The sequence below is a fragment of the Crinia signifera genome, unplaced genomic scaffold, assembly GCF_055691185.1.
Source record: "Crinia signifera unplaced genomic scaffold, ASM5569118v1 HAP2_SCAFFOLD_175, whole genome shotgun sequence".
Classification (NCBI taxonomy): Eukaryota; Metazoa; Chordata; class Amphibia; order Anura; family Myobatrachidae; genus Crinia; species Crinia signifera.
Window position 1 is genome coordinate 210297 of NW_028142068.1, and position 15493 is coordinate 225789.

Here is a 15493-nt window from a genome sequence, read left to right on the forward strand (position 1 = left end):
AGGTGAATGGATGCCTGTGAGCGGCATCCATTCACCTCCCGGACAAGGGGTGGACGGGGGCTGGGGGCAGCCCAGCAGATTACCTTAGTGCTGGGCAGGAAAAGTGAGGGAATGGCAGAAAGAGTGAGAAAGTGTCAAGGATAAAGAGAGGGTGAGAGAGAGAGTTCCCAGGACTGAGAGTTGCTGGAGATGATATAATTGGGGTGAAAGAGAGAGTGAGTGTCACGGACAGAGAAAGGGGCTGAGAGAGGGGAGAGAGAAATGGGGTGATAGAGGGTGTCAGAGGGGCATGAGAAGAAGGGGGTGACAGATGATGTCAGGGATATAGAGAAGGGGGATAAGAGAGAAGGTGTCATGGATAGAGAAAGGTGCTGTGAGAGAGGGAAGAAAGAAAGAAAGGGGATGAGAGAATGTCAGGAATAGAGAGTGGGTGAGAGAAGGTGTAACGGATAGAGGGCTAAGAGAGAGAAGGGGGAGAAAAAGAGAGGGTGTCAAGGATAGAGAGATGGGGGATTGAGAGAGAGAGGGAATAGAGAGAGGGTCTCAGGGATAGAGAGAGGGGGGGGGGGGTAAGAGTGAGAAGGCGACGGAGATAGAGAGGGGGTGAAAAGGAGAGTAGGAGGTGAGAGAAGAGACCGAAAGGGCTGAGAGAGGATGTCCAGGATAGAGAGGGGGAAGAGAGAAAAGGATGTCAGGGATAGAGGGTGAGATTTACTAAGCCTTGAAAAGTGATAAAATGGAGAGTGATAAACCACCAGCCAATCAGCTCCTACCTGTCATTTTTCAAACTGTGGCATGGCATGTAGGAGCTGATTGGCTGGTGGTTTATCACTCTCCATCTTATCACTTTTCAAGCTTAGTACATTTGGCCCAGGGAGGGATGTATTAATATACATCGCCGCCCCTCGCCTGCCAGCCGCCACGATGCTACACATATGTACTAACATATGCGGCTGGCATCGGGTTGCAGTGACGGAGACCCCCGCGATACCTGTGATGTGGTCTGCGGGGGTCTCCGTCACATCCCGGCGGCTGTCAGTGTCCCTCTGCGTCTCCTCCTCCCCCTGCAGCCGGATGTCCTCCCTGCTGTGACACCTGCTGGGGGAGGAGGAGATCGATGGAGGACGGGAGGGGGGGTCGCGCGGACGGCGATAGAAGGGGTATCGCCACCCCTGCCAGTCGGAGATGGGGCAGAAGAGAGCACTAACCAGGCAGCATGGAGGTGACTGTGAGGAACTGCTGCCAAGTTGCGTCCATGCCGGAGTCATGTCCTGGGAAAGGAGACAGCAATGAAGAATGTACATCTAAAATAGACGAACCAGAGGCTCTAACCTCAGTGCCGTGGGTAAAGGGGGATGTGATGAGAGTAAGCAGGAGAGGGATACATTTGTGGAGTGGGTAGGTGGTCAGGGGGATGTGAGGAGAAAGTTAGGAGAGGGGTACCTGTGAGTGAGGGGTGTCAGGAGTGGGATGTGAGCCTGTAAGCATGGTGACTGACACACTGCTTGGGGAGGGGCCACGTGCTGTGTTCTTCCCACAGGACTACCAGCTATCCTTTCAATCCCCATCCCCATTTATTCTAAACTTGCGCATGCGCAATCCACATTGTAAGAGGGGGCAGCTTTGGGGAATACTGGCACTGCGCTTGGGCTAAAAGCAGGAGCCTCCTGCAAAATGCAGGAGGGAAGGCAAGTGTGCCCCCCATATAACACACCGTAGTACATTATAACACCCAGTACATTATACACCCCCACCCCATATTGGACCTAGTACATTCACATATACAACATAGTATATTATACACAGCTCCCCTCCCCCATATTGCACTCAAAACACACAGCACATAACACAATACTAAATTATACACAGACCCCCCACAACCAGTGAGCACACGTTATATTACACACACACCTGACCCCCCCATACACACATTATATACAGCCCCCATTCCCACAGCACTCACTTGGCTGTGTTCTTCCTTCCAGGCAGTGCAGGAAGTCATCACATTACAGGCAGAAGACGAGGAGCTGTGAGACTAGAGCAGCTGCAGCCTGCAGGACTGACACACACGGAGCCTCAGTGTGGGGGCGGGGCCAGTCTCAGGAAGCCCCGGTTGCTATTTCTCCTTCTCCCAGTGCACAGACAGACAGTCTGGACTTCCTGTCTGTGTGCCCAGCAGCTCGGCCCCCGGCGCTACCAACAACTACCCAGCGGTGCGACTTCCCGATACAGGCCCCACCCCCGGCCAGTTCAGGACGCGCGCATGCGCAGTCCAAATTCAATGGAGGCTTACAAAAAAAACGGGAGGAAGGAGGGGGATTGCGGGGCAGCGGGAGGCTCATGCAAAAATCGGGAACCTCCCGCTGAATGCGGGAGGGTAGACAAGCCTGCTGTGACTGCTGACACATATTCACACGCACAATATTTGTTTTCACTTTATTCCTTTAAGAGAGGGCACCAAATTCCAGCTTGTATCCAGGTGACCGGGATGAACTTACACCCCTGCCCAGCGATTTCATCGGTGGCTGGGAGCCGACTTCGGCAAGTGCAGAAAATGTAAACAGTATGCCCCAATAAAACTGCATTTAGAACTACAGTAACATTACCTTTTTAGCAGGTCTGTTAAGGTGGCCATACACAGTGCGATGCGATGGCGCTCCCACAGGCATCGCATCGCACAGTACAAAAAGTATGCGCTGCACATACTTATTGTACTGCTTTCTGATTGCATCACACGCAAAACGCATGTGATGCGATCCAGCCCATAACGGGTGCAATAATCGCGCAGTGTATGTGCGGCACTGCTGAGGTGGTGGGCGGAGAGAGTTCCGGCAGGTCGGGAAAAGACGGGCAGCGTGTGAGCGGTTGTTCAGACGCTGCCCGGCATTAGACTGCCCATGCGCAATCCCGAAATTGGAGTGGAATTGAAATCTCAGACATTTTGGGGACCAATCCCGGGATCCCGCCGATCCCAGAATTGGCCACCCTAGACTAATGTAAACAAGCGTTACATGGACGTGTGTCATTATATAGGTATAGTAGCCGTCCTTCCGCCCCTCACAGCAGTCATATAAAGCTGCTATGTGTGTACTTCCGGCTATACTGAGCAGACCCACTCACGGACAGGTTAAGGACTATGGGCCAGATGTACTAAGCTTCAAAAGTGATAAAATGGAGAGGGATAAACAGCCAGCCAATCAGCTCCCACCTGCCATGTCACACGCTGTGTTTGAAAAATGTCAGACGGGAGCTGATTGGCTGGCTGTTTATCGCTCTCCATTTTATCACTTTTGAAGCTTAGTGCATCTGGCCCTATAACCGGTCTGTGTCTGCTGTCACCAAGCTATTCTCCTCTGATTTAACATAACATTAGTTATCTGGCCTCCCTTACTGGACAACCAAGGGGAAAACATCACCAGGCTAATAAAAATGATCACACACACACTGAATAGGTTTGCATGCATTAGGTGGACCACTGAAGGTCGACAAATTTAAAAGGTCTAAACATGTCACAATTCAATGAATGTGGTTTTGGGTACCTACAGCCTGTGTACATTTCACATTTGTAAACTAATCAGCAGCAATAGTTAGCTTAATTCACCAGAATACAGATCTCCATAGCTGATTATATAAATGCCAGTAACAAATATGGCCGCCTGGCCTCAGTGTGTTGGCAGGATCAGCCATGTTGCTGTCCCAACTGTAGCAATTTGTCAGTTGGTGTACCTGAGACTGAAGAGAGAAGCTGCTTCTGGAAGAGAGAGCTAGTTTGCTGCGACAGCTAGTGTTGTACTCCCAGCAGATTTCTACAGGATCCCGCTATTCAGAGCCCCATAACACCTGAGCTTTACTGGACATTGTTTGTTGTGGTTATTGTGCTTATATTTCAGATCGAGATGAGCAGAAGAGAGTTACGGCGGCTCCAGGAGGACCAGAGGAGATGGAGCCGCCATGGAGATCAAGGTAAGTGAGCTATTGGGGCAGTTAGTCCAATCTAAGGGGGCAATTTATAACAGCAGGGAGAGAGATAAAGTACCAAACTACCAGCTTCTGTCATTAATAATAATAGGAGTTGTTTGGCTGGTACTTTATCTCTCCCACTTTACCTTTCTACATGCAATGATATCTCTCTGCCTGTGTGGCATGCGGGCGGCAGTTGGGGTTAGCTGCACATGAGCTGTATGTAATACCCTCACTTTGTGGGAGATTCATGAAATCTTGGAGAGAGATACAGGGCACAATCTTTAAATCCATTTTAGACACTTAAAACCTATTGCTTATGATAAATGGTGCTGCAGCAAACCAGCACCCAAATGCCATTTTTCAAAAACATGACAGGAGCGGATTGGCTGGAGCTAAAACTTTTGATAAATGGGCCCCAAAGAGGTCTATGTACTAAGACTTGGAAAGAGATAATGTGGACAGAGATAATCTACCAACACGCCAGCTCCTAACTAACATTTTCAAACACCTCCTGTAACATGGCAGCGAGGAGCTGATTGGCTGGTACTTTATAACCAAACCCTTTATCTCAGGCTTAGTACATAGACCCCAAAGTACCAATAATCAGTCCCTAAATGTCATTTTCAAACCTTCTGTAACATGGCAGTGAGGAGCTGACTGGCGGTACTTCATAACTAGACACTTTATCCCAAGGTTAGTACATAGGCCTCCAAAGCTCCTGGCATTTTCAGGCTGACAGGGAGATGCGGTAAGCTTTAGCGACTGGTAGAGATAAAGTACCTTTACCTTTAGCCCCTAACTGTCATGTTACAAGCTCGGTTTTTGCAATAGTTCAGTCTTTATTCATTGCTATGGGAGGTGCTACCCACAGCTTCAGCTGGGACCTACAACACCTAGCAAGCCTTCCCGTAGGTGCACTAAGGATCCTTTTACTGAATCATAAAATATCACTTTTATTAGTATATAAAATGTAAATAGCATCCTGGGGAAATATTCACTGACCTTCACTCTGATTCCTTCCTAATGCCTGATGTTACTCTGGGTATGGGCTGATTGCACTAAGGTCAACATACATTGGGTCCATCACTGAAGGTTGACACGAGCCAAGGTCGACATAACAGTGGACATTATCACACCACTCAACATTTCATCTGGCATTCCCTCTGTATTTATCTGTAATTTGTCAGCTTCACCGGTTTGGGGATCTCACGTTTAGCACCGATAATTACGGTATATAGAATGTTATTTGCATTATTTTAAAAGCATATAAAGGTGTTTTTCCTGCTTGATATTATATGAACCATTGTCAGTTTGGAATATTTAATTTATGTTTTCATTTGTTACACACTGTTATACTTTTTTGGGTACTTGTTTCCTAGCACGGCGCCCATTGCATTGTATACCATAAGCCTTACAATGGTATGCGATGCGACGCGATGGCACCCGATGTTATACAATTTAAAATCGTATACCATTGTATATGGCATACAATGGCATGGGATACGATTTTAAATTGTATAAGCACCCTAATGGGTGCTTTCAATGTTAAATGGCCCCCTATAAGATTATTAATTGTATAAGCACCGTAATGGGTGCTTACAATGTTAAAAGCACCCCCACTATCAATGCCAACCCCACTATCAATGCCATCCCAAAGCATGGCGAGCGCAATACAAGTAAAGTAATACGCTTCGGGCTCAGTGGCTCGCTGCGCTCGCCACACTATATAAAATCAACTCCACGCCGACGTGGATACTGGGGGTATGAAAAGGTCGGAGGACGCGTACCGCCGCCGCTCGCCACGCTTCGGGTTGGCGTTGATAGTGGGTGTGGCATGGGGGTGCAATTAACATTGTAAGCAACCATTAGGGTGCTTATACAATTTAAAATCGCATCGCATGCGGCTATATGGCATGCGATGCGATAGAATGCATAAGATGCCATACGATTGAAAATCGTGGCGCCGTGCTAGGAAACAAGTACCCTTTTTTGTAATCCGTTTGGCTATAGTAATGGGGGGTTGGGATCATTTGGTCTACAGCATGATGGTCGACACCATTAGGTCAACATGGGAAAAGGTCGACATGGTTCTAGGTCGAAAGGTCATTAGTTCGACAGGTGATTAGTTAGACAAGGTCTAGGTCGACAGTCAAAAGGTCGACATGGAGTTTTTCACTGTTTTTTTTTTACCTGAATATCAACACAGTCGACATGGACACAGTTTAAAGTGCACCGCATCTGTCCAACTACTGACCTTTCGCCCTAGAACCATGTCAACCTTTTTCGGTACTTGTGTATTTTGGCGGCGCCCATCGCATCGCATACCATAACGCATACGATGGTATGCGATGCGACGCGATTTGCTTCAATAGTGTGCGATGGCATACAATTTTCAAATTGTATGCCATTGTACATGGCATACAATGCCATACGATGCGATGCGATTAAACATTGTATAAGCACCCTAATGGGTGCTTACAATTTTAAATGCACCCCCATGCCACCCCCCCACTATAAACGTAAACCCGAAGCGTGGCGAGCGCAGCGAGCCCGCGAGGGGCGGCGGTACGCATCCTACGACCTTTTCATACCCCCACTATCCACCTCGGCGTGGAGTTGAGAATAGAATAGTGTGGCGAGCGCAGCGAGCCCCGCGAGGGGACGCGGATACCTGTGAAGCCCACGAAGGGACGCGTTTACCTGTGAAGGTATCCGCGTCCGCTCGCCACGCACCATTAGGGTGCTCAAAAGCACCCTTTAGGGTGCTTATACGATTTTTCATCGTATAGGGGGTCAAAATCCAGTACATGGCATGCGATGCGTTCATCGTACGATGTACATCGGGGGCGCCGCTATAATACACAAGTACCCCTTTTTCTATGTCGACCTAGACCCATGTCGACCTAATGATGTCGAACATGCTGTAGACCAAATGACCACATCCCAGTAACGGGCTGATACAGCAGCCATATCATTTTTCAAAACTTTATTATTTCGTTTAGCATGACCACTGCTCCGGGAGAGATTCTAATTTATTATACCACTGTATTGTATCCACTTACAGATATGAATAGCTTATTCTAAAAGGTGCAAACACACGAAACGATGTTGGAAACGATGTTGGAAATGATCCAACATGGTTTCAGATGGTTTCAAATCGTTCAACGTGCGTACACACGAAACGATTTGAAACACTTCACAAAAAATTGGCCTATGATCTTCCTGCATGCTAGGAATATCATAGACCAATCCTAATGATCGGCTGGTGCAAGGAACGATTTGAATAGGCTGTTCCTATTGAGATCGGGATTGTCCACATCTTGCTTCAAATCTTTCAGTGTGTGTGCACCTTTACTCTTGTCCATTAGTGGTCATGCCCGAGTTCAATCATGTTTGAGCTGAGCTCTTAAAAAGGTGCCATTGCCTCCTGAACCGCCCATATTGTTTAAGTCATCTGTGTATCAGTAATCATTGCCAGACGTTTCAGCAAGATATAACCGGCAATACTCTGCTACCTAGTTACACATATTATTCATATAGTGGTCAGATCGCACAATAGAGCACAAACACTACAATCCGTTAAGGCAGCACGCTCCAGGTAACAGTCAGGCTGCGGCTCTTGCTAGAGCGGTATAGCCCAGTGAGGGCTGACTTTGACACTCCAGCTTTGTTGGACTACACATCCCAGCATGCCCTGCTAGTTTTACCAATTGGCTATGCTAAAACTGATGCAGGGCATGCTGGAATGTCAAGGTTAGCCGTCACTGGTATAGACTGTCAGGGTAGCCCTCTTATAAGGGTTTAGGGATCACAGATCGCAGATCCTGACCACAAAGTGGTTGGGATTGGTAAATCAGGTTCAAGTGGACATGGTGCATTATTAATCACTGACCCATGTGACACAGGCCGACTCCATGGTACACTTATGGTGGTTCTGTATGGTAATCACTAGGGTTCTGGTCTGGTACTATCAGGCTCTTTCAGAGGTTCTTAGAGGCCCAAAGAAACACACATTTTTGAGGTCCCCACCATCTTATTCTTAAACAAAAATAATAATAACATTTGTCATGTTAAATTGATTTGAATGCTTACCTTTAATAAAATGTACATATAAATTCTGTATACATATACTGATGTAGTGGATTATTGGCGATTTCAAGTTCTAGTTTAGACACTAGGTATTCATCTAGTTGCCAAAATAGCAAATAGACAAATATAAAAAAAAAAAAAACCTCACAAAAATAACTCTAGAAATAAGGATTTCCAGTTAGAGGCACGAATAATACCCATGCCACCCCATCCACACATACTATATCTGGTAGGCACTGGCTATTATTGCTCTGTAATGTTATCTTTCTAACAAACGATAATACCCCTTTCACACCAGAAAATGCAGGGAACCACCCAGGAATTCGGCCCAGGGATCATGCCCCGGTTGGCCCCTTTCACACCAGAAAAGTCTCTGCGTTTTCTGGTGTGGGAAGGAGGCAGAGAGGAGGCCGTCAGAAGGCAGGGGTAGCTGGTATGGTGGCGGAGGCCGGTGAATAGTACTCACCCTGGGTTGCTGGTCCTCGGTGCAGGCCGGTGATCCACACAGGTCAGACAGCAGGTGCAGATGACACAGCTCTCCGGCGGGAGTAAGGGCACCGGAGAGCTGCATCATCTTCATCCACCTCCTGTCCTGTCATCTGCGCCCCCCGCCTGTGTGGATCCCCAGCCTGACCATCTGCACCATGGACCAGTAACCAGGGTTAGTAATCCCTACCCCATTCAAAACGGCCAGGACCTTGGGTTGAATCCGTGAACAACCCTGCTTGGTTGAAATCCTGGCAAATTTTCCCAGGAGTTTGGCCCGGGAACCTAACAAACCAGCGCTACCCGGGAAATTAGGCTGGTGTGAAAGGGGTATTACAAAAACTCACTTGAAATATAACCCTGATATTCTGCCTCTCATCACTGACAAATCATAATTATGAGGTTGTTGATATTCTGCCATCGAAAAAACGGTTCCGCAGTATCCCGGTACGTACAAAGCGCATGCTAAACAGTTTTTTTTCCAACTGCTGTTAATATGCTGAATGATAAACAATGAAATGGGATATGTTTGTGCAGGTACTTGTGTGTCATTTTTTGTTGACAGTGCATTGTTGTAGTGTATTGTTGACACAATAAAGTATTATATTCAGAATGTGATTGCTGTAACTCAATTTGCTGATCAGCAATTGCTTTGAACATGTTATTTATTAATAATAGTTATTTAATAATTATCTAGTAATTATAGCTACAATATAAAGGTATATCTTTTCAGACGATTCTACGCAGACCGTTTTTGTGGAGAGGCTGCGCTCCGAGCGCCAAAGAAGATCTCGTCAGGAAACCAGTGACGAAACATCTCAAAGGGAGAACAGAGCCCGAAGCCGTTCACCCATTTTTATCCCTGGTCCCAGGGAACTTCATCGAGCCTCTGATCCTCCAGCTGAACATCATCAGAATTACGCAGACCTCGTAGACGAGCTCGAGAGGGAGTATTTCAATGACAGGATGTTGGAGATGCACGAGCAGATTCCAGAGTCGACCATCTTTGTTGAGATCAACGCGCAAGACTTCCTGTCGTCTGAAATGGTGTTCATCGGTGAGCTTAACCAACCAGCCATGATTGTAGAGGTCAACGGACAGCATATCCTGGCCATGGAGGTAGACCGCGACAGTCGTAACCCCGAATACCTGCAGATACGTCTCACCAGGGAGAATGTCGCACCCTGGGATTTGGAGATCAGCGCATTTCCATCGTGCACTATTGCTGAGGATGAAGAGCCGCAATTCTGCGTGATCTGTATTATGGAGTTCCAAAATGGAGAGCGGGTGTCAGTTCTGCCCTGTGGCCACAGATTTCATCCGAGCTGCATCTACGTGTGGACGGACTCAAATCCCAGCTGTCCTGTGTGCCGCAGACAGTCCACTCGGTGGCCGGTCCTGTGTCGTATCTCCTGAATACACCGAGAACATGAAGATCTTCTCCACCGTACATCGTGGTAATTCCTTCTCTCTCCTCACAGGTGTTATCCCATTTTGGGTTTTCTTCTCTCTCTTTTCTTTACACTCTTTTCTGTCTATCGCACCATCACAACCGCTCTATCCCATCCCATCAGCTTTCAGCTGCCTCTATTACACTCCACCCACACTCCTGCAGCCTAGGGCTGACACGACTTGGGAGCATTTTGCCACTCGTCACCGTTAGCGGTGAGGGTCCCGAGGGATTTTCCCTGTTCTCTCCTGAATACACGGTGACACTATTGGCTCGTGTTCTCCGTGCAGGTTTATCAGGAATTTCAGGTTTTTACCTCGGGCCAAGTCGTCTCACCCCCTCCTACCCCTCACTTAGCATTAGTCATGTTAGTATTTGGTTTTACTACACTCCACACACACTCCTGTGGCCATTTTGGGTTTGCTTCTCGCTCCTCTTTTCTTTACACTCTTTTCTGCTTTCCGCACCATCACAACCGCTCTATCCCATCCCATCAGCTTTCAGCTGCCTCTATTACACACCACCCACACTCCTGCGGGCTAGGGCTGACACAACTTGGGAGCATTTTGCCACTCGTCACCGTTAGCGGTGAGGGTCCCGAGAGATTTTCCCTGTTATCTCCTGAATACACGGTGACAATATTGGCTTGTGTTCTCCGTGCAGGTTTATCAGGAATTTCAGGTTTTTACCTCGGGCCAAGTCGTCTCACCCCCTCCTCCCCCCTCACTTGGTATTAGTCAGGTTGGTAATTATTTTTACTACACCCCACCCACACTCATGCGGCCTAGGGCTGACACGACTTGAGAGCATTTTGCCACTCGTCACTGTTAGCGGTGAGGGTCCCGAGGGATTTTGTCCTGTTTTTGCCTGAATACACGGTGACACTATTGGCTCGTGTTCTCCGTGCAGGTTTATCAGGTTTTTCAGGTTTTTACCTCGGGCCAAGTCATCTCACCCCCTCCCCCCCCCCCCCCCCCTCACTTGGTATTAGTCATGTTGGTATTTGTCTCTTTTACACTTCTCCAACACTCCTGCGGCCGATGGCACAGAAACTCAAATACTAAATTAGCATATTGGGCCCGAATCATAATCCAAAGCTGTAGTGGCACATTCAGTAAAGTACTGATATTTGGTACCCTGCGCATGTGTTGGACCCATACTGCCCATGTACAGTATGTGTCCACAACATTGGTTGAACTATGGCATCAGACAGTCAGTGATTGATAGTCTGATGCTGCTTGGGGATGGCATGGGGATGGAGTTTGTTTGTGAAAGATGGGGCCAGGATCTACTTCGGAGGACTGAGATTTTCAGACCTGATCGGAGCAGATTCCATGGTCGGCTTGCATGACCCAACTGGGTCGGAGCTGGACAGAGTTGTCACAGGAGATCGGATACTGCAGCCCAGGATGCCGTTCCGATCAGTAACGCAGCAGGAGGTGCAATGCCTATCATTGTATATAGGTCTATTCGTCAGGTGGTGTGGGGGTGGACTAGCGGTTTGGGGTTGGGGCCGCCTGTGTCGACCAGTCAGCTGCTCCATGCACTAGTTTTTATAGTGTAATCCTGCTTGATCGGCAGGGCGGCTCCTTCAACGATCTGCTTCCCCACTTTCTACACCACATCACGAATAGACAAGACTTGGGAGCATTTGCCACTCGTCACCGTTAGCGGTGAGGGTCCCGAGGGATTTTCCCTGTTTTCTCCTGAATACACGGTGACACTATTGGCTCGTGTTCTCCGTGCAGTTTTTTCAGGTTTTTCAGGTTTTCACCTCGGGCCAAGTCATCCCACCCCCTTACTCCCTTGGCATTAGTCAGGTTGTTATTTCGATAGTTCTGGAGATGTGGACATTTTGATTGTAGGCTAGCTAGGGGCTGACTCTTTTAGCCTGGATTCCCCACCCACCCTAGCCCAAACTTTTTTTTTCTTTTTTCTTGCCTGTTGGGGTTGGTCAACCTCTCTGTGGCGGGAAATGACGTCAGTCCAGTGGCTAATGCGCTGCTTTATGGAGGAGCGCTCTCTTTTCAGGGTGTGGTATGACTGTCCAACAATCGGGATCATGACAGTCAGTTTACCGACATCGGAATCCCGACTGCCAGTTAGTGCTCTGACAAGGGGGTGAGCGCAAAGAAGCCCCTTGCAGGCTAGGTGGCTCGCCACAGGTTCTATTCTCCCTCTATGGGGGTCATGGACCCCACAAGGGAGAATAGACCCTGTCAGTTGGGATCCCCCATGTCAGAGCACCGGCAGTCGCAATTCCTATGTTGGTACACTTACCGTCAGGATCCCGATTGCCGGGCAGTCATCCGGCACCCCTCTTTCTAATACACTGATCTAGTGTGACCTACCCTACTGGGGGTCAGGGCCACTGACTGTCTAGTTGGCCTATTGTGGTGTACTGGCCAATTGGCTTATGTCACTGGTAAACTGACCGTTCTTTCTCTCTGCCACCATAGTTATTTAAAATGTTACAAAATAAAAAGGTTGACTGATTTTAATGGCATTACTGTTGTCCGTGTCGTTATTTTAGATAAGTTAGATTTTATCCACTAGCAAATATGGTTAATGTGTGAGGTCACACTCAATCTCACATCTGCCGACAGGAAGTTTCATTATACAAAAATCTGTCTTTTAGTACACCCTGTGTGGTACTGAGTGATGGGTTTTTTCAGTGGTTTGTGTTGATCAAAAATGATCGGAAGTGAGTCAATATAATCAAAGCACAGTTGCTTTATTTATAGGGTTAATACAAAGTGTGGGTATAGGTATCCCAATAGGGATGAGTCACTGAAGGGGAAGAGGGATGAGGGAGGGGGGTTTTTCGTGGCAGCACTGTTGATAGTGCTGTACTGTCTGTGATACCTGTATGAGTAACTGCAAATGCAAATGCAGACAGGAGAGGGGAGATGAGTCAGATGAGTGCGTGGAGCACAGGGGGTGGTGCAGGGGGCTGGCCTTGCACCACCCCCTGTGCTCCACGCACTCATCTGACTCATCTCCCCTCTCCTGTTTGCATTTGCAGTTACTCATACAGGTATCACAGACAGTACAGCACTATCAACAGTGCTGCCATGAAAAAACCCCCTCCCTCATCCCTCTTCCCCTTCAGTGACTCATCCCTATTGGGATACCTATACCCACACTTTGTATTAACCCTATAAATAAAGCAACTGTGCTTTGATTATATTGACTCACTTCCGATCATTTTTGATCAACACAAACCACTGAAAAAACCCATCACTCAGTACCACACAGGGTGTACTAAAAGACAGATTTTTGTACAAAGGCAGAATTTCTGTTAGAAGGTGAGCGCATAGTATACTTCGTTTGTCACTACCTCCTTGTGGGTCTGGGCAACCCACCACTGTGCAGCCCCTTCGCTCATATAGGTAACTGAGCGCTGGCAAACCCCCTTCTCTCCAGGAAGTTTCATTAATAATATTACACCATCCAGCCCATACTAATGTTTTATTGCTAGAATCCCCTAATATCTGGGAAATCCTCTTCATTTTTGGAAGTTAATACAATGGGTGAGATTTAATAGGATGAGAGATTCAAAAAGTGAGAGATTTGGTAAGAAATCTCCAGTTTTCTAAAGTGGCAATCATTTACACGGCAAAATCAAACTGGTTTTGCAGTGTAAATGATTGCCGCTTTAAAAAAACCTGGAGATTTCTTACCAAATCTCTCACTTTTTGAATCTCTCATCCTATTAAATCTCACCAATATGTTATCATCAGGTGACATATATAGCATCAGGTGACATATATAGCATCAGGTGACATAAGTGGCATCAGGTGACATATATAGTATCAGGTGACATATATAGCATCAGGTGACATTTTAAATACTTTAGCAGGAACCGATGGATCGGAAAAACAGAACCAAAATCTAGTCCAGGCATTCCCAATCACAGTCCTCAAGGCACACCAACAGTGCAGGTTTTGTAGATATCCAGGCTTGAGCACAGGTGACTTAATTAGTATCTGAGGGATTCTGATTAAACCATCTGTGCTGAAGCCTGGATATCACTAAAACCTGCACTGTTGATGTGCCTTGAGGACCGTGATTGGGAATGCCTGATCTAGTCTAATGCAGGGGTAGCCAACTCCAGTCCCCGAGAGCTACCAACAGTGCGTGTTTTCCAGGTTTCCTCATAGAATCACAAATGAAGTAATTAGCTCCACCTATGGATCTTTTAAAATGTGTCATTGAGTAATGCGTGCACCTGTGCACAAGCTAGGTGCTCTGAAAAATGTGAATTGTTGGTAGCTATTGAGGACTGAAGTTGGCTACCCCTGGTCTAGTGTGTACGCACAATGCTGATGATGTGCACTCACACAACTTGTCAGCAATGTAACATGGAGCCTGCACCCCCACCGTCGCTCGTTGCGGCTGGCATTAACAAAAGTGTGTATGCACTAGCCGATGCCAGCACCCCACCGGGTCCCATCTCGGAGGATGCCGCTGGGTACAGACATCATCCAGTGCGTATACAGCTATATACTGACTTGTGTTATAGTCTAGTAGCTTTACTTCCATGCCTCATAGCAGTCACATAAAGCTGCTCAGCATGTACTGTACTTACTGTAGCAGTCACATAAAGCTGCTCAGCATGTGCTGTACTTACTGTAGCAATCACATAAATCTGCTCAGCATATGCATTACATACTGTAGCAGTCACATAAATCTGCTCAGCATGTACTGTACTTACTGTAGCAGTCAAATAAAGCTTCTCAGCATGTACCGTACTTACTGTAGCCGTCACATAAAGCTTCTCAGCATGTACCGTACTTACTGTAGCCGTCACATAAAGCTGCTCAGCATGTGCTGTACTTACTGTAGCAGTCACATAAAGCTGCTCAGCATGTCCTGTACTTACTATAGCAGTCACATAAAGCTGCTCAGCATGTGCTGTACTTACTGTAGCCGTCACATAAATCTGCTCAGCATGTGCTGTACTTACTGTAGCAGTCACGTAAATCTGCTCAGCATGTACTGTACTTACTGTAGCAGTCACATAAAGCTATTCAGCAAGTACTGTACTTACTGTAGCAGTCACATAAAGCTGCTCAGCATGTGCTGTACTTACTGTAGCAGTCACACAAATCTGCTCAGCATGTACTGTACTTACTGTAGCCGTCACATAAAGCTGAGAGCATATACTGTACTTACTGTAGCAGTCACATAAAGCTGCTCAGCATGTGTTGTACTTACTGTAGCAGTCACATAAAGCTGCTCAGCATGTGTTGTACTTACTGTAGCAGTCACATAAAGCTGCTCAGCATGTGCTGTACTTACTGTAGCAGTCACATAAAGCAGAATTTTTTTGGGGGGGGAGTTCTTTCGAACGAAATGGAGTAGCCCCGAGACACCACTTCCCTCACCCAGGCATCCTTTGTGGTGGACAGCCACCGGCTCGAGAAGAGTAGCAGTCTGCCCCCCACCTGGGGCTCTCCCGGCGGGAGGGCTGCCCCGTCATGCGGAAGGCTTGTCAGGCTT